The following is a 17510-nucleotide window of genomic DNA, read 5'->3' as shown; positions in this document are numbered from 1 at the left end:
AGGTAGTGCACCGTTCCCGGAGGCGCTGCAATACCGGGCCGATGCGTGGAGAGGACGGAGCAAGCTCCTGATCCAGCTCCCTGTTCCAAAAATCCGTTTAATATGTGGTCCCCCGATGGGGGACGTATCAGATATTAAACTGATAAGAACAGATACTACACTTGATCTTAGCCAAAAGGCCGAGAAGCGATGCCCGACGCCGGCCTTGGGCGGGCGCGCGGGCGTCCGGCTGGCGCGCAGCGGCGCAGGCCGACGCCTCTGGAGCCCGGTCCGCACGCGGCTGCCGGCCGCCCGGACTCCGCTCTCCCCCTCTCTTGCCTGCCTGCTTGCTCGCCTGCCTGCCCGCCAGTCCCGGGCGGGGGCCCTGCTCTTTGATCTCCTGTCAACGGCCCGACAACGACCGCAGCCGCGGGGGGCGCCAGCCGGCCGGCCTCCTTAGCTTAGGCCCCTCCCACAAGCAGCAGCCGTGCCGAGTGAGCTGCAAGCGAAAGCGGACCGTCGGCACCTGCGGGCAGAGGCAAGGGGCAGCGCTCTCTCGGGAGGGACGGGGACACACACACACCTGCCTGCCTGCCGAAAAAAAGAAAGAAAAGGTGTATATACTAAGTTTTTTGGAGGGAAAACGGCCGGCTGTCGAAAGGGGCCCGCCTGCAAGGACGGGGACACACACACACACACACACACACACACACACACACACACACACACACACACACACACAAGCCACGCCTGCCTCCCTGGAAAAAGGAGGAAAAAACTAAGTTTTTTGGAGGGAAAACGCACGGGAGCCGAAAAGGGGGCCGGCCTGCTTGCCGAGAGAGTCGAGGCGCGGGAAAGTGCACGGAGGGAGCACGGGAACGGGGAGGGGGAGAGAGAGAGACACAGAGACACACAGATGGACGAGAGACGAGACCGGAGAGGAAGGAGCTCCGGTCCACCTCGCTTGCTTGCTAGCTACGTCTGTCTTTTCACCGCTGAGAGAAGGTAGTGCACCGTTCCCGGAGGCGCTGCAATACCGGGCCGATGCGTGGAGAGGACGGAGCAAGCTCCTGATCCAGCTCCCTGTTCCAAAAATCCGTTTAATATGTGGTCCCCCGATGGGGGACGTATCAGATATTAAACTGATAAGAACAGATTTTTTTATATTTTTATTAGAAAAAAGTACGTTAACAAATCATAAAACAGTCCCACACCAACACCCCCCTAATGTCCCGTGCACAAATCCTTCCAGCGCTCTTTTGCTGCAGCAAACCCCCATCTGTGAATGTCCCACTGGACCCTCCTGGCCACCTCCTCCTTCACCCTCCGCAGGATCCCAAAAGCAGGCTTCTCCACGCCGTGCTTCACCAGGTCTGTCCGGGCATCCCAGATGAAGGCCTTGACCAGGCTGACCAGTAGCCACAGCAGGAACTTCCGGTTCCGGCCCCGGATGCCGGCGATCCCTTTCAGGACGGACGCTTGCGTGATGGGGGAATCGGGGCTTACCTGTGCAAAGAGGGTCCCGCACGATCTCCACACCCTCTGGGCGAAGGCACACTCCCAGAAGACGTGACCCACCGTCTCTTCGCCCGCGCAGCCGTGTCGCGGGCACAGGCTCTGTCTGGAGAGCCCGTGCGCATGCATGACGGCCCTGACCGTCAGCCGACCCCACACGCAGAGCCAGTTCAGGTCCTTCAGCTTGTTATCCAGCCCCTCCGGCTGGACCCGCTGCCAGATGATCCGGGACACACCCGGGATCGCCGGCCGTTCTTCCGCCTTCACCATCCTGTACATGGTCCTGTGATTCAAACAGTTCGTCCCTTCCTTGATCCCCGGGTGTGCCCGCAGCCACCGCACTGCGTGGCGGTAGTGCAGCGGGAGCCGCTCTGCTTTGGGGGTCGTGTTGGTCCAGACCGTCAGGTGCCGCATGCTCGCCGCCAGCCAGAGACTGACAAACCGGCTGCACAGGTGGGCCGGGTTGTCGTGCAGGACCGTGCACAGGCTCGCTATGAAGGCGCAGTCCAACTTCGCCGGGAAGTCCAAGATCCCCCGACCCCCATCGGCCAGGGGTCTGTACATATCACACCTCTTCACCCGTTCGTAGGTGTGACCCCAGACGAAGTTGAAGATGCTCCTCACCAGATCTCTCCGCTTCCGGACCGGCAGGGGGTACACTACCGCCAGGTGGAGAAGCAGAGGCAGGACTTCCGCCTTCAGTACCAGCGCCTTCCCGATCCAGGTTAGCGATCGTTGCTGCCACAGGCCTAGCTTCCGGTTGACTTTCCGGAACCCGGCCTCCCAGTTGACACCTCCAGGATCTGTGGAGTGAAAGCTCACCCCCAGGATCTTCAGCGGCCCAGTCGTCCGTGACAGACCGCCAAAGTCCCGCGGCTCGCTCGGCCAGGTCCCGAAGACCTTCACTAAGCTCTTGGCCCTGTTCAGTCGGGCGCCGGTACCTCTTGAGAAATCCTCGACAATGCTGAGCGCCCTCCCCAGGCCGCCTTCAGAGCCCAGGAAGAGCGTGACGTCGTCTGCATATGCCGCGATCTTCGCCATCTGCCCTCCTCCACCTGGCACCAGGATCCCATCCACTCCCGGATCCCTCCTGAGCTGGTCCAGGAGGATCTCTAGGAAAAGCACATACAGCAGGGGCGAGAGAGGACAGCCCTGTCGCACACCACACCGCACTGGAATATGCCCGCCCAACGCTCCGTTGACGCATACCCGGGATGCCACCCCGTTGTACAAGGTCCGGACCCACCTGACAAACCCGTCCGGCAGACCCTTCCTCTCCAGGAGTGCCCACAGAATCTCGTGATGGACCCGGTCAAAGGCCTTGGTCTGGTCGAGGCTCACCAGCAGGAGCGGCAGGCCTCTATCTTCCACCCACGCGATGACGTCGCGGATCAGCTGCAGGGTCCAGCTGATCTTGCGGCCTGCCACACCACACGTCTGGTCAGCCTGCACCAAGGCCGGCATCACTGTTCTCAGGCGACCGCCCAGCACCCTGGCCAAGATCTTATAGTCAGTGCACAGGAGCTGGATTGGCCGCCAATTCCCCAGGTCTGCCTTGTCACCTCCCTTATGGACGAGGGAGATGACACCGATCTTCATGGTGGCACCGAGCCCATCACGATCCAGCACCTCGTTGAATACCTGCACCAAGAGCGGCTCCAGCTGGTCAAAAAAGGTGAGGTAAAACTCGGTCGGTAGACCGTCTATGCCAGGGACAGTGCCCTTCTTCATCCCCATCAGGGCAGATCGGATCTCTGCCCCTGACACTGCCCCGCCCAGAGCAGCGGGGTCGTCTACCGCCGGCTCCACTCCGTCCAGGAGCCTGCTCCTGATACCGGCGTCGGTCTCCTTCTCAGCAAACAGGGTGCTGTAATATTCTGTGGCACACTCCAACATCCCGGGTATGGAAGTGGCTGCAGACCCGTCCGTCCTCCGAACGCCGTCAAAGAAGCCTCGCTCTTGTTGCCTCCTCACGGCGCCGAAGAACTGGGACGAGCAGCTTTCGTCATTCTCCCTCCAGACTCCACGGAGCCTGAAAAGAAAGTCCTTAGCCCACTGCAGCCACTTACCCCTAAGCAGGCTCTTGATGTGGGCGATCTTCTCCCCCTCGTAAGCGCCCCCTTGGTTCAGCTGCGCATACAGTGCCTCGAGCTCCTCCTGGAGCTTGGTGCACTGGCGGTCCTCCAAACTGCGGCGGATCCTGCAGTACTTCTTCGTCACCACCGCGATGGTGCGCTTGCAGGACTCCCACCAGTGCACCGCCGAACTGAAGGCGTCCCTCCTCTCCGCACATGCCCGCAGCACTGTAGCGATCTTCCTCTGGTATCTCGCCTCCTGCAGGACTTGCCTGTTCAGCTTCCAGTATCCGGCCTGGAAACGAGGGTCCTCAACACCAAAGGAAGCCGTCAGCATGTGATGGTCGGAAAACCAAGTAGGGGTCGCTTGCCTGCTTAGGGTCGTCCAGTTCGCCGAAGTGAAGACATAATCCAGCCGCCTGAAGGTCCCCCTTCCGTTGTCCCAGGTGTGATGTGCGACATTCTGAAATCCGTCCCGCAGGCCAAAATCTGCAATCAGAGACCGTAACCCATGGGCACCCTCACCTTGTGAGTCCCCCAGGTCGATGTTAAAATCCCCGCCGATGATCAGCTCTCTGTTTGTGTACAGCAGGGGCTCCAGATCTTTCAGGAAGGAGCCCTGCTGCCGCCGGTCCGCCGGGACATACACACCGATCAGCCGGGTCCGCACCCCGTGCCGGGTCCCGTCGACCACCAGCAGGCGCCCGGGGACCACAGAGCTGACCACCTGTGCCGCAAACCCTGGGGAACCACACAGGATGCCCACGCCAGAGGAGTTCACCCCCCCAACGCTCCACCACGAGGGCCCCTTTGTCCACTCCTTCTGGTAAGCGAGCACATCGTCGTGGTCTTTCAGATGGGTCTCCTGCAAAAAGCAAATATCCAAAAGCCTTTGGGACAAATATCGGAAAACTCCAGCTCGTTTCTCCCGGTTCCGCAGACCCCTCACATTAGCCGTGGCCACTGTGAAGGTCATGGCTGCTCCGGGGGGCTGTCACTCTCCATACCGTCGCTGGAGCTAGAGCTGGGTGGATGCTCTGCCCCTGCTGCACTGACCGAACTGTCGGTGTCTGTCCCCTCGATGTAGGTGACCGAAGGGACTGGGCTCACGCCCACCTCCATGTCAGAGACGGGGTCGGGCCCGGGATCGAGAACAAATCCGGGGCTGAGACCGAGGCCGGGGTCGGGGCCCCGGTCAGGGTGGGGGTCGGGGTCGGGGTCGGGGGGAGGGGGGTCGGGAGAGGGGTTGGGGCTGGAGCCCGGGTCAGGGTCAGGCCGGCGCGAGTACTCGCGGTCCGGGGTGTCGACCTGGCACGTCACCACAGGGCTCCCCTCACCTGAAAGGCACTGCGCCACAGAGAAGGGGCCCCGTGCCACGACTCTGTCTCCCTGCCCAGGGGGGAGGGAGCCTGCGGTGTCCCCCAGCTCCTGGCCGTCCTGCGTTGACGCTGGCGCTGCCCCCTCCTCCATCTCCTCCTGGTCTGCCATCGCCTCCCGGTCTGCCATCACCTCCTGCTCTGGCGCCGTCACCAGAGCTGCTACCGTCTCCGGGACGAGCTCCGCCTCCCCGTAGTACTCCCTGGATGTCTTCTTCTTCTTGTCGCCCGTCTCCATCTGTCCCTTGCCAGCCTGCGACCGCTTCCTAGGCTTCTTCCTCAACACGGGCATGTGGTGCATCTCCTCCTCCTCCTCACCTGCCCCCCGCGCTGCGGTTGGTCCTGCGTCTGCTCGGGCGGGGGGGGCCTTCACCACATCCGCCCAGCTCCCGACCACCCCGTCTTCGGCCCGAGATGGTCCCTCCTGCGGGTCGTCGCCGTCCTCCTCATGCTGCCTCCCCTTCCCCTTCCCCTTCCCCTTCCGTCTCGGCCGCACCACCACCGTCCATCCGGCATCCTTCCCGGCTCCCCCAGGGACCGCTCCACCACCATCCTGATGTTCGTCCTCGGTGTCCCCAGCCTCACTGCCTTCCGACTCCGTTTCTCCCACCGCCAGGCCGGATCCGTCATGGACAGCTCTGGCATACTCGGCGTTCCTAAGGAGGCAGTTGCGATACAAATGTCCAGTGTTGCCACACAAGGAACACTCTTTAACGGGACAATTCCGGGCCTGATGACCCCGCCGGTGGCACTTCCCACACTCCGCCGCGTTGCACTCGGCCTCCCGGTGCCCGGACTCCCGACACTTCCGACAGAACGGCGGCTGATTCCCGTAGAACAAGTACCCCCTACCTGGACCAATGGCGAAAGTGGCAGGCGGGTGGGCGAAACCGTCCTTACTTCTGTCGTCTGGCCTCAGCTCAACGTGATACTGCCTCTTCCCGGTCCAGACCTTGTAGGGGTCCATGATGATACGAGGGGGGTCCAACACGTCGACGTAACGACGGAGGAAGGTCGTGACGTCACTATCGGGAACAAAGGGGTCAAACATGTGCAGAATCACTGACCTTTCATTGTTGCTCTGGAGCCCCAGACACACGTAATTCTCCAGCCTGCCACTTTCCTTAGCCTTCATGATCTTCTCGGAAGCGCCACGATGTCCTTTCTCCTCCACGAACGAGAGATCCATATAGCGCTGCGCCCGATTCCCCTGCAAGCACTTGATATCCGCCACGTCCAAACCCAGGATCCCAAAAAGGATCTCCTCTTCGAAGACGTCCCTCCCCGGCATCTCTCCATCCGGCTTCCAGATGAAGCGGATGGTCTTCCGGATCTTGGGACCCTCCTCAGCCGTCCTCGCCGCCCCGGGATCCGCAGCCATCGTTCCGCAGCCTTTGCGGCTGCCGAAGCAGCCTTCTCACCAAAACCGAAGTCTTCTGGTGTCCAAGCGTCCAATCCAGGAAACGAAAATCCGAAGCGCAGTCCAGGCCAATCCAAAGTCCAAATCCGGCAAATCCAGCAGCGTAGTCTCCTCCAGGCGGTGTCCTCTCCGGTCTTCTCTCCCCGGTCTTTTGGTGTTACCTCAGCCGCGGGCCTGCCACGTACTAAGGATCGCAGCCAAAAGGCCGAGAAGCGATGCCCGACGCCGGCCTTGGGCGGGCGCGCGGGCGTCCGGCTGGCGCGCAGCGGCGCAGGCCGACGCCTCTGGAGCCCGGTCCGCACGCGGCTGCCGGCCGCCCGGACTCCGCTCTCCCCCTCTCTTGCCTGCCTGCTTGCTCGCCTGCCTGCCCGCCAGTCCCGGGCGGGGGCCCTGCTCTTTGATCTCCTGTCAACGGCCCGACAACGACCGCAGCCGCGGGGGGCGCCAGCCGGCCGGCCTCCTTAGCTTAGGCCCCTCCCACCAGCAGCAGCCGTGCCGAGTGAGCTGCAAGCGAAAGCGGACCGTCGGCACCTGCGGGCAGAGGCAAGGGGCAGCGCTCTCTCGGGAGGGACGGGGACACACACACACCTGCCTGCCTGCCGAAAAAAAGAAAGAAAAGGTGTATATACTAAGTTTTTTGGAGGGAAAACGGCCGGCTGTCGAAAGGGGCCCGCCTGCAAGGACGGGGACACACACACACACACACACACACACACACACACACACACACACACACACACACACACACACACACAAGCCACGCCTGCCTCCCTGGAAAAAGGAGGAAAAAACTAAGTTTTTTGGAGGGAAAACGCACGGGAGCCGAAAAGGGGGCCGGCCTGCTTGCCGAGAGAGTCGAGGCGCGGGAAAGTGCACGGAGGGAGCACGGGAACGGGGAGGGGGAGAGAGAGAGACACAGAGACACACAGATGGACGAGAGACGAGACCGGAGAGGAAGGAGCTCCGGTCCACCTCGCTTGCTTGCTAGCTACGTCTGTCTTTTCACCGCTGAGAGAAGGTAGTGCACCGTTCCCGGAGGCGCTGCAATACCGGGCCGATGCGTGGAGAGGACGGAGCAAGCTCCTGATCCAGCTCCCTGTTCCAAAAATCCGTTTAATATGTGGTCCCCCGATGGGGGACGTATCAGATATTAAACTGATAAGAACAGATACTACACTTGATCTTAGCCAAAAGGCCGAGAAGCGATGCCCGACGCCGGCCTTGGGCGGGCGCGCGGGCGTCCGGCTGGCGCGCAGCGGCGCAGGCCGACGCCTCTGGAGCCCGGTCCGCACGCGGCTGCCGGCCGCCCGGACTCCGCTCTCCCCCTCTCTTGCCTGCCTGCTTGCTCGCCTGCCTGCCCGCCAGTCCCGGGCGGGGGCCCTGCTCTTTGATCTCCTGTCAACGGCCCGACAACGACCGCAGCCGCGGGGGGCGCCAGCCGGCCGGCCTCCTTAGCTTAGGCCCCTCCCACAAGCAGCAGCCGTGCCGAGTGAGCTGCAAGCGAAAGCGGACCGTCGGCACCTGCGGGCAGAGGCAAGGGGCAGCGCTCTCTCGGGAGGGACGGGGACACACACACACCTGCCTGCCTGCCGAAAAAAAGAAAGAAAAGGTGTATATACTAAGTTTTTTGGAGGGAAAACGGCCGGCTGTCGAAAGGGGCCCGCCTGCAAGGACGGGGACACACACACACACACACACACACACACACACACACACACACACACACACACAAGCCACGCCTGCCTCCCTGGAAAAAGGAGGAAAAAACTAAGTTTTTTGGAGGGAAAACGCACGGGAGCCGAAAAGGGGGCCGGCCTGCTTGCCGAGAGAGTCGAGGCGCGGGAAAGTGCACGGAGGGAGCACGGGAACGGGGAGGGGGAGAGAGAGAGACACAGAGACACACAGATGGACGAGAGACGAGACCGGAGAGGAAGGAGCTCCGGTCCACCTCGCTTGCTTGCTAGCTACGTCTGTCTTTTCACCGCTGAGAGAAGGTAGTGCACCGTTCCCGGAGGCGCTGCAATACCGGGCCGATGCGTGGAGAGGACGGAGCAAGCTCCTGATCCAGCTCCCTGTTCCAAAAATCCGTTTAATATGTGGTCCCCCGATGGGGGACGTATCAGATATTAAACTGATAAGAACAGATTTTTTTTTTTTTTTTGTTTTTTAATTAAAGTACAAAAGAGAACAAGTCATCACAAAGCATCACAATACAGCACAAAACAACACAAGAACAGCACAAAACCAAAAACACCGAAAACCAACCCGTCTTCAGTCTAACTCCAAAAGGGTCTTCCACCGCTCTTTAGCCGCATGGTAACCCCATCTCCTATAATCCTGTCTCTGCAGTACACGTAATTCGTGCCTGATCCGCCCACTTATCCCCTGCACACCCACATCAGCCCCATATCTCACTAAGTGGTTCCTGCAATCCCACAAAACCATTTTAATCAGGCACACCAGCAACCATAATAAAAAATTGGTTCTCCCACCACCCACAACCGACTGCCATCCCCATAAAACCATATGCGCAGTCAAAGTAAAATTTGCCCACAATCCCGCAAAAAGGGGTCGATGCTGAACCCAAACAGCCTGTGCGACCCCACAACCCCAGAACACGTGAGCGATGGATTCCACCGCGGAACATCCAATTCTCGGGCACACCGGAGACCTCGTCAGTCTATGTTGGCACATGACCTCCCGCACAGAGAGCCTCTGCCACCCACACAACCAATTTAGGTCCTTCATTCTGTTAGGGAGACCCTTGTGGTGAAGGAATCTCCAACGCTGCTCCGACACCGTAATCCTTGGATACTCCTTCCGCACACACACCTCTCTCGCCCGCTCATACAGAACCCGGTGCTGCATACATCCCTCATCCACCTTGGCCCCGGAATACCTTTTCAGCCAGGTAGTCGCCAGCCTATAAAACCACGGCTGTTGTTCTGCCTTGGGAAAGGCGTTCGTCCAGCTGCACAAGGGTCGTGCCGCCCACGAGAACCAGAACCTAGCGAACAACTGATGCTCATGCTGCACCTCCCCGTATACAGCCCCACACACACCCGCTACAAAAATCGCGTTAAGTTTTAAGGGGAGATCCGGGACAGCCCGCCCACCCTGGTGAGTGCCCCTATACATGTCTATCCGCTTTATGTATTCGTACTTCCCATTCCAAATAAATTGGAAGGCTAACCTCGTGAGCTGCTTGGTATAACCCACAGGGACCGGAAAGACGTGCGCCAAAAAAACCAACATTGGGAGGATATCCAGCTTCAGGACCATCACCTTCCCAATATACGATAACTGCCGAGCTCTCCACATACCTAATTTACGACTAACCCGGTTCATCAGTGCCTCCCAATTCTGTTGCCCCAAACCACCGGATCCAAAATCCACCCCCAAAATCTTTACGGGCCCAAGCTCTGCCTTCAAAACCCCCACCACCTCAGCCTTATTCCGCCAAAACCCAAACACTTTTACCACACTCTTGTCCCGATTAACCCTGGAACCTGTCGCCCGGCCAAAGATGTCCACCGTCTCCAAGGCATATTGCAGACCAGATTCCGAGCTCAACAGCAAGGTGATATCATCGGCATATGCGGCAAGCTTTGTCTGACGCCCTCCATTCCCTGGCACACACAAACCATCCACCCTGCTATTAGTTCTAATCAAGGTAAGCAAGGGTTCCAAATATAAAATATACAAAAGGGGCGACAAAGGACATCCCTGCCGCACCCCTCTCCCTATCCTAACCTTCTCCCCCAGGTGTCCATTAATACAGACCCGAAAACCAACGTTGCAGTATAGCAATTTCAGCCAGTCCACAAACTGTGGTCTCAGGCCTGCCCTAGACAGCACCATCCACAGAAAAGGGAGGTGGACCTTGTCAAAGGCCTTTTCCTGGTCCAAACTCACAACCAGCAGAGGTAGACGCCGATCCTCCACCCAGGCAATTGCGTCCCTGACAAGTCGCAGGTTCCAAAAAATTGATCGTCCAGCCACACCGCACGTCTGGTCAGGGTGAATCAGGATCGACAAAACCTGTCGTAATCTTGTGCTCAGGACCTTAGCAAGGATCTTATAGTCGACACAAAGCAATTGTATCGGCCTCCAGTTTCCCAGGTCCAAGGGATCCCCCTTTTTAAAAAGCAAGGCCAAAACCCCCTGCCGCATCGATTCGCATAAACCCCGCCCACCTAAAATTTCTTCAAAAACCTCCACCAGAACCGGACCAAGCAGGTCCCAAAAGGCCAGATAAAATTCAACGGGCAGCCCATCAATGCCAGGAACTTTGCCTTTACCTAGACTGCGCGCTGCACTTTCCACTTCCAACAAACTGATCCTGGCGTCCATCCCTTCCATCTCCTGTGCATCAGATCTATTCAATACCACATTAACGATCTCCTCCATGTGGTCTGTGTTTGTGACTTCCTCTTTAAAACAGGCTTCATAATACCGGGCCGCAGCCTCCACCATACCTTCTGCAGACTTAACAACCGTATCCGGACTCACCCGGATACCCTCAAAAACCCTCCTCCCTTGCTTTGCCCTCACCGACCGAAACAACTGACCAGTCACCTCCTCCAATGGTTCCATAACCCTGTCCCGTACACGGAACAGAAAATCCCGTGCCTTCCTCCCGTAAATCCCCTTTAGTTGTACCTTCAACTCCTGGGCTGCCTGGAAGTCAAAAGCCAGACCGCTGTTCCCTTGCTCATAAATCTTCTGCAGCGCACTCTGCAAGCGCCATACCTCCCTGTTCTCCCTGTGCGCCCGCAAGGAGCAATACTGCTGCGAAACCATTTTAAGTCTGCGCTTTAGGCCTTCCCACCAGTCAAGCAAGGCAGGCCGAGTACTCTTTTGGGCCAACCATAGCTGCAGCTTGCCTCTGATTAACAAGAAGTAATCATGCTCTCGCAAAACAGCCGTGTTAAGCTTCCACACACCCTTCCCATAGCAAACACTCACATCACCCATCTCCACATCAACAATAACATGGTCCGAAAACCAAACAGGTGACACCTTGACCTTTCGAACCGGGATACCGGAAGACACAAACACGTAGTCTAGTCTCCTTCCCACACCCCTGGAATTCCTCCATGTAACCGGAAAGGCAGAGAAGTGACCTATAAAACTGTCCCGTAACTCAAAATCACGCAACAAGCGACTAAGTTCAATCGCCCCCGTGGTCCGGGACAAAATATCCTCATTAAAATCACCCCCCAGAAAAACACGCCGGTTCGTGGTACACCAAGGCGCCAAATCAGAAAAAAAACCCCTCCTTGCACTGCGCTCTGCAGGTGCATAAACACAAATTAAACGAATCTTAGTACCCGCCCACACCCCATCCACCACAATCACTCTCCCCGGACTTACAACAAAGAACTCAGTTTCTTCCACCACCGTGCTCCCAAAAACAATACCCACCCCTGCCGAATACACTCCCCCCACACTCCACCGAGATTTCAAGTCACCCCAGTCCTTTGTAAAACGACGAATGTCTCCTTCCCCAGCCAAGTGCACTTCCTGTAGGAAGCACACATCAAACCTTTGTTCTCTTAAGAACTTAAAGACCGCAGTCCTCTTCACTATGTCCTTCAAGCCTCTCGCATTAACTGTTCGAACGAGAAGGCTCATGGCGGATCAAGATCTGTCTCTCTCTCCGAGCCATTGGACTGGCTGGAGGTGGAACTGTCCGAAATGTCTGACACAGGTGAGTATCCACCCGATGCGGAACAGTGTGGAATATCCTCCCCAGAAGTCGAATCAGCCACGTCCGGGGCCACCGACATGGCCCTCAAAGAAGCCCTGCCCCTCCTCCGTACCGGAGCCGGCGACTCCTCACCAAACGTGTCTCCCGACCCCTCCGCCTCCACCTCCATCTCCATCTCTGGCAGCCGTCGTTCCTCCCCGTGCACCTCCAGAAACTCCTCCACCGGATCCTCCCTCACCTTCTTCTCCTCCTCCGCCCCAGAATCACTCTCGACCTCCTCATGCCGTCGCTTGGCCAATGCTTTCCCCTGCTCCTGCTCGCTTTCCGCCGTCTCCGGAACTGTTGCAATCTCCTCTTCCGGCTCCGGGTCAGCCAGGCCTTGCCCCACTTCCTGCGGAAGCACGGCCTCCTGCACATCCGCAGGAGCCGGAACTACTTCCATCACCCCGCCAGCAACTTCCTCCACAATCACCGGAGCAGCTTCCTCCTCCTCCTCTCCATCCACCCTCAATAGTCCTTCGTCATACTCCCTCGCTCTTTGCACATCCCTCCACACACAATTCTTGAACAAATGTCCTTCCGTCTCACACAAGGTGCACACTTTCTTCCGGCACTCCCTTGCGACGTGTCCAAATGCTCCACACACTACGCACTCATTCCCGCGGCACTCAGCAGCCTGATGTCCGAAACCACGACATCGCCTACAAAACTTGGGCTGATTCTGATAATAGAGATATGCCCTACTAGCTCCAAGCGAAAAGGATGCCGGGGGGTGGTGAAAGCCCCCTGCCCCTCGTGCGTCCGAACGCAGTTTCACCCTGTACTTCCGCTTCCCGGCCCAAACATTACGGCTATCCAGAATTCTCTCCGGCTGGCCGATAACAGAAACATGTCGAAGCAAAAACGCTGTAACATCGTCGTCACCCAAAAAGGGATCATACAAATGTACAATTACCACCCGAAAATTGTCATGGTAGCAGCCCAACACTTCAAAATCCCTCACAAACTGCTCATCCTTCTTGTCCATGTATCTTGCAGACACCCTCTTATAGATCTCCTCGTCTCTCAAAGTAACGTCCATATACTTTAGAGGCCTATTCCCTTGTGCACACAGAATCTCCTCTGCCCGTAGGCCCAAACACCCAAACAAAACATAGTCTTCGAACTCACGTCTCCCGGGCGGTTCTCCTCCACGCATCCAACGAAAACGCAAAGTCCATTTCAGCCTGGGAGCCTCCCCGGGCCGGTCGAAGGAGTCCAACCCTTCCGCCATCCTGGAGGAGGCCTCCAGGCCAGCTCCTCGAAGAGTCCCCTCCAGTCCAGACGCAAAGAAAATCCAAGGCAATCCACACAATCAAGGAAATCCAAAAGTCAAAATGAAGTCCACAGGCAAATCCTGGTCCGCAGGTCGTTGTTCCGGTCGCAATCCTCTCCCCGATCTTCGACAAAAGGCCGAGAAGCGATGCCCGACGCCGGCCTTGGGCGGGCGCGCGGGCGTCCGGCTGGCGCGCAGCGGCGCAGGCCGACGCCTCTGGAGCCCGGTCCGCACGCGGCTGCCGGCCGCCCGGACTCCGCTCTCCCCCTCTCTTGCCTGCCTGCTTGCTCGCCTGCCTGCCCGCCAGTCCCGGGCGGGGGCCCTGCTCTTTGATCTCCTGTCAACGGCCCGACAACGACCGCAGCCGCGGGGGGCGCCAGCCGGCCGGCCTCCTTAGCTTAGGCCCCTCCCACCAGCAGCAGCCGTGCCGAGTGAGCTGCAAGCGAAAGCGGACCGTCGGCACCTGCGGGCAGAGGCAAGGGGCAGCGCTCTCTCGGGAGGGACGGGGACACACACACACCTGCCTGCCTGCCGAAAAAAAGAAAGAAAAGGTGTATATACTAAGTTTTTTGGAGGGAAAACGGCCGGCTGTCGAAAGGGGCCCGCCTGCAAGGACGGGGACACACACACACACACACACACACACACACACACACACACACACACACACACACAAGCCACGCCTGCCTCTCTGGAAAAAGGAGGAAAAAACTAAGTTTTTTGGAGGGAAAACGCACGGGAGCCGAAAAGGGGGCCGGCCTGCTTGCCGAGAGAGTCGAGGCGCGGGAAAGTGCACGGAGGGAGCACGGGAACGGGGAGGGGGAGAGAGAGAGACACAGAGACACACAGATGGACGAGAGACGAGACCGGAGAGGAAGGAGCTCCGGTCCACCTCGCTTGCTTGCTAGCTACGTCTGTCTTTTCACCGCTGAGAGAAGGTAGTGCACCGTTCCCGGAGGCGCTGCAATACCGGGCCGATGCGTGGAGAGGACGGAGCAAGCTCCTGATCCAGCTCCCTGTTCCAAAAATCCGTTTAATATGTGGTCCCCCGATGGGGGACGTATCAGATATTAAACTGATAAGAACAGATACTACACTTGATCTTAGCCAAAAGGCCGAGAAGCGATGCCCGACGCCGGCCTTGGGCGGGCGCGCGGGCGTCCGGCTGGCGCGCAGCGGCGCAGGCCGACGCCTCTGGAGCCCGGTCCGCACGCGGCTGCCGGCCGCCCGGACTCCGCTCTCCCCCTCTCTTGCCTGCCTGCTTGCTCGCCTGCCTGCCCGCCAGTCCCGGGCGGGGGCCCTGCTCTTTGATCTCCTGTCAACGGCCCGACAACGACCGCAGCCGCGGGGGGCGCCAGCCGGCCGGCCTCCTTAGCTTAGGCCCCTCCCACCAGCAGCAGCCGTGCCGAGTGAGCTGCAAGCGAAAGCGGACCGTCGGCACCTGCGGGCAGAGGCAAGGGGCAGCGCTCTCTCGGGAGGGACGGGGACACACACACACCTGCCTGCCTGCCGAAAAAAAGAAAGAAAAGGTGTATATACTAAGTTTTTTGGAGGGAAAACGGCCGGCTGTCGAAAGGGGCCCGCCTGCAAGGACGGGGACACACACACACACACACACACACACACACACACACACACACACACACACACACACAAGCCACGCCTGCCTCCCTGGAAAAAGGAGGAAAAAACTAAGTTTTTTGGAGGGAAAACGCACGGGAGCCGAAAAGGGGGCCGGCCTGCTTGCCGAGAGAGTCGAGGCGCGGGAAAGTGCACGGAGGGAGCACGGGAACGGGGAGGGGGAGAGAGAGAGACACAGAGACACACAGATGGACGAGAGACGAGACCGGAGAGGAAGGAGCTCCGGTCCACCTCGCTTGCTTGCTAGCTACGTCTGTCTTTTCACCGCTGAGAGAAGGTAGTGCACCGTTCCCGGAGGCGCTGCAATACCGGGCCGATGCGTGGAGAGGACGGAGCAAGCTCCTGATCCAGCTCCCTGTTCCAAAAATCCGTTTAATATGTGGTCCCCCGATGGGGGACGTATCAGATATTAAACTGATAAGAACAGATACTACACTTGATCTTAGCCAAAAGGCCGAGAAGCGATGCCCGACGCCGGCCTTGGGCGGGCGCGCGGGCGTCCGGCTGGCGCGCAGCGGCGCAGGCCGACGCCTCTGGAGCCCGGTCCGCACGCGGCTGCCGGCCGCCCGGACTCCGCTCTCCCCCTCTCTTGCCTGCCTGCTTGCTCGCCTGCCTGCCCGCCAGTCCCGGGCGGGGGCCCTGCTCTTTGATCTCCTGTCAACGGCCCGACAACGACCGCAGCCGCGGGGGGCGCCAGCCGGCCGGCCTCCTTAGCTTAGGCCCCTCCCACCAGCAGCAGCCGTGCCGAGTGAGCTGCAAGCGAAAGCGGACCGTCGGCACCTGCGGGCAGAGGCAAGGGGCAGCGCTCTCTCGGGAGGGACGGGGACACACACACACCTGCCTGCCTGCCGAAAAAAAGAAAGAAAAGGTGTATATACTAAGTTTTTTGGAGGGAAAACGGCCGGCTGTCGAAAGGGGCCCGCCTGCAAGGACGGGGACACACACACACACACACACACACACACACACACACACACACACACACACACAAGCCACGCCTGCCTCCCTGGAAAAAGGAGGAAAAAACTAAGTTTTTTGGAGGGAAAACGCACGGGAGCCGAAAAGGGGGCCGGCCTGCTTGCCGAGAGAGTCGAGGCGCGGGAAAGTGCACGGAGGGAGCACGGGAACGGGGAGGGGGAGAGAGAGAGACACAGAGACACACAGATGGACGAGAGACGAGACCGGAGAGGAAGGAGCTCCGGTCCACCTCGCTTGCTTGCTAGCTACGTCTGTCTTTTCACCGCTGAGAGAAGGTAGTGCACCGTTCCCGGAGGCGCTGCAATACCGGGCCGATGCGTGGAGAGGACGGAGCAAGCTCCTGATCCAGCTCCCTGTTCCAAAAATCCGTTTAATATGTGGTCCCCCGATGGGGGACGTATCAGATATTAAACTGATAAGAACAGATTTTTTTTTTTTTTTTTTATTAGAAACGTATAAAACATACAAAACAGCAAAAAAGACCCATCACACAAAAAAATCAACCCACATGTTACTCAAAAAACACAGAAAAACAACATTCAAAAACCCACACCTCTGAAAACCCAAGCAAAATACAATTTCCTTAACCCCGCCTCAAATGCAAATCAAAACCCACCCCCACATCTGAAAAAACAAAACATTCACCAAAACCATACCGACTTTTACTATACAAAACATAATAATCACCCCAACGAAAATAGCCCCTTCCACCTCTCCTTGGCTGCCGCAAAACCCCACCTCAGAATATCCCATTTTACCCGACATGCTATATCATATTTCACTTTATGCACGACAGCGGCTGGTGCTCCACTGACCCCATGCTCAGTGAGGTCTTTGCGTGATGCCCACAGATGATATTTTACAAAACTGATCACCAGCCATAACAAAAAATTGATCCCCCATCTCCTTGTTTTTGGGATTCCCCGCAGTATAACTTGTCTGGACACCACAAAGTCTAGTTTCACCTGCGTTAAAAGGCCCCCACACTGGTCCCATACCCTCTGTGCAAACCCACAATCCCATAAAACGTGTGCGATGGACTCGGTTTCTTGGCAGTCAGTGCGTGGGCACTTGTCCTGCCTGGAGAGACCATGTCTGTGTAAAGTCTCTCGGACTGGAAGTCTGTTCCACACCACCAACCAATTGAGGTCCTTCAGCTTATTCTCCAGCCCTACCGATTGCGTCTGCCTCCACACCTCTCCCGGAACCCCCACAATAGCCGGCTCCTCCTTTGCAGTAGCCAGCTGGTACAGTGCCTTGTGGTCCAGCAGTGCTGTACCTTCCTTAGCATCCGGGTGCTTTTTTAGCCATTGTACCGCATGTTTATAATACCATGGCAGCCTTTCTGCCTTAGGTGTTGTGTTTGTCCACACTACCAAATGTTTTACTGCAGAGGCAAACCACAAGTGTGCAAAGGGGACGCACAGGTGGTCCGGACTCTCCTTCAGAAGTCTGCACAGCCCCGAGATGAAAAGTGAGTCCAATTTCACCGGCAGGT

The 17510-nt window shown here is 58.3% G+C and overlaps 7 non-coding genes across 7 annotated transcripts; all 7 read right to left on the bottom strand.

Annotated features, from left to right (window-relative positions):
- Nucleotides 1-191, bottom strand: LOC148808056 (U2 spliceosomal RNA). The gene has a single exon (XR_016088486.1). It is a non-coding gene; the product is annotated as a U2 spliceosomal RNA (small nuclear RNA).
- Nucleotides 192-982: 791 nt separating this feature from the next.
- LOC148808055 (U2 spliceosomal RNA) lies at nt 983-1165 on the bottom strand. Its single transcript, XR_016088531.1, has one exon. It is a non-coding gene; the product is annotated as a U2 spliceosomal RNA (small nuclear RNA).
- A 6216-nt stretch (nt 1166-7381) lies between these two features.
- On the bottom strand, nt 7382-7572 carry LOC148808054 (U2 spliceosomal RNA). Its single transcript, XR_016088485.1, has one exon. It is a non-coding gene; the product is annotated as a U2 spliceosomal RNA (small nuclear RNA).
- Nucleotides 7573-8357: 785 nt separating this feature from the next.
- On the bottom strand, nt 8358-8553 carry LOC148808053 (U2 spliceosomal RNA). Its single transcript, XR_016088532.1, has one exon. It is a non-coding gene; the product is annotated as a U2 spliceosomal RNA (small nuclear RNA).
- Nucleotides 8554-14329: 5776 nt separating this feature from the next.
- LOC148808052 (U2 spliceosomal RNA) lies at nt 14330-14520 on the bottom strand. Its single transcript, XR_016088484.1, has one exon. It is a non-coding gene; the product is annotated as a U2 spliceosomal RNA (small nuclear RNA).
- A 789-nt stretch (nt 14521-15309) lies between these two features.
- LOC148808051 (U2 spliceosomal RNA) lies at nt 15310-15500 on the bottom strand. Its single transcript, XR_016088483.1, has one exon. It is a non-coding gene; the product is annotated as a U2 spliceosomal RNA (small nuclear RNA).
- A 785-nt stretch (nt 15501-16285) lies between these two features.
- Nucleotides 16286-16469, bottom strand: LOC148808050 (U2 spliceosomal RNA). The gene has a single exon (XR_016088537.1). It is a non-coding gene; the product is annotated as a U2 spliceosomal RNA (small nuclear RNA).
- Between the last annotated feature and the right edge of the window lie 1041 nt (nt 16470-17510).

The sequence above is a fragment of the Atractosteus spatula genome, unplaced genomic scaffold (assembly GCF_055471065.1).
Source record: "Atractosteus spatula isolate fAtrSpa1 unplaced genomic scaffold, fAtrSpa1.hap1 Scaffold_25, whole genome shotgun sequence".
NCBI classification, from domain to species: Eukaryota; Metazoa; Chordata; class Actinopteri; order Semionotiformes; family Lepisosteidae; genus Atractosteus; species Atractosteus spatula.
The sequence above is the reverse complement of the archived record's forward strand: the minus strand, read 5'-3'. Positions and strand labels throughout refer to the sequence as shown.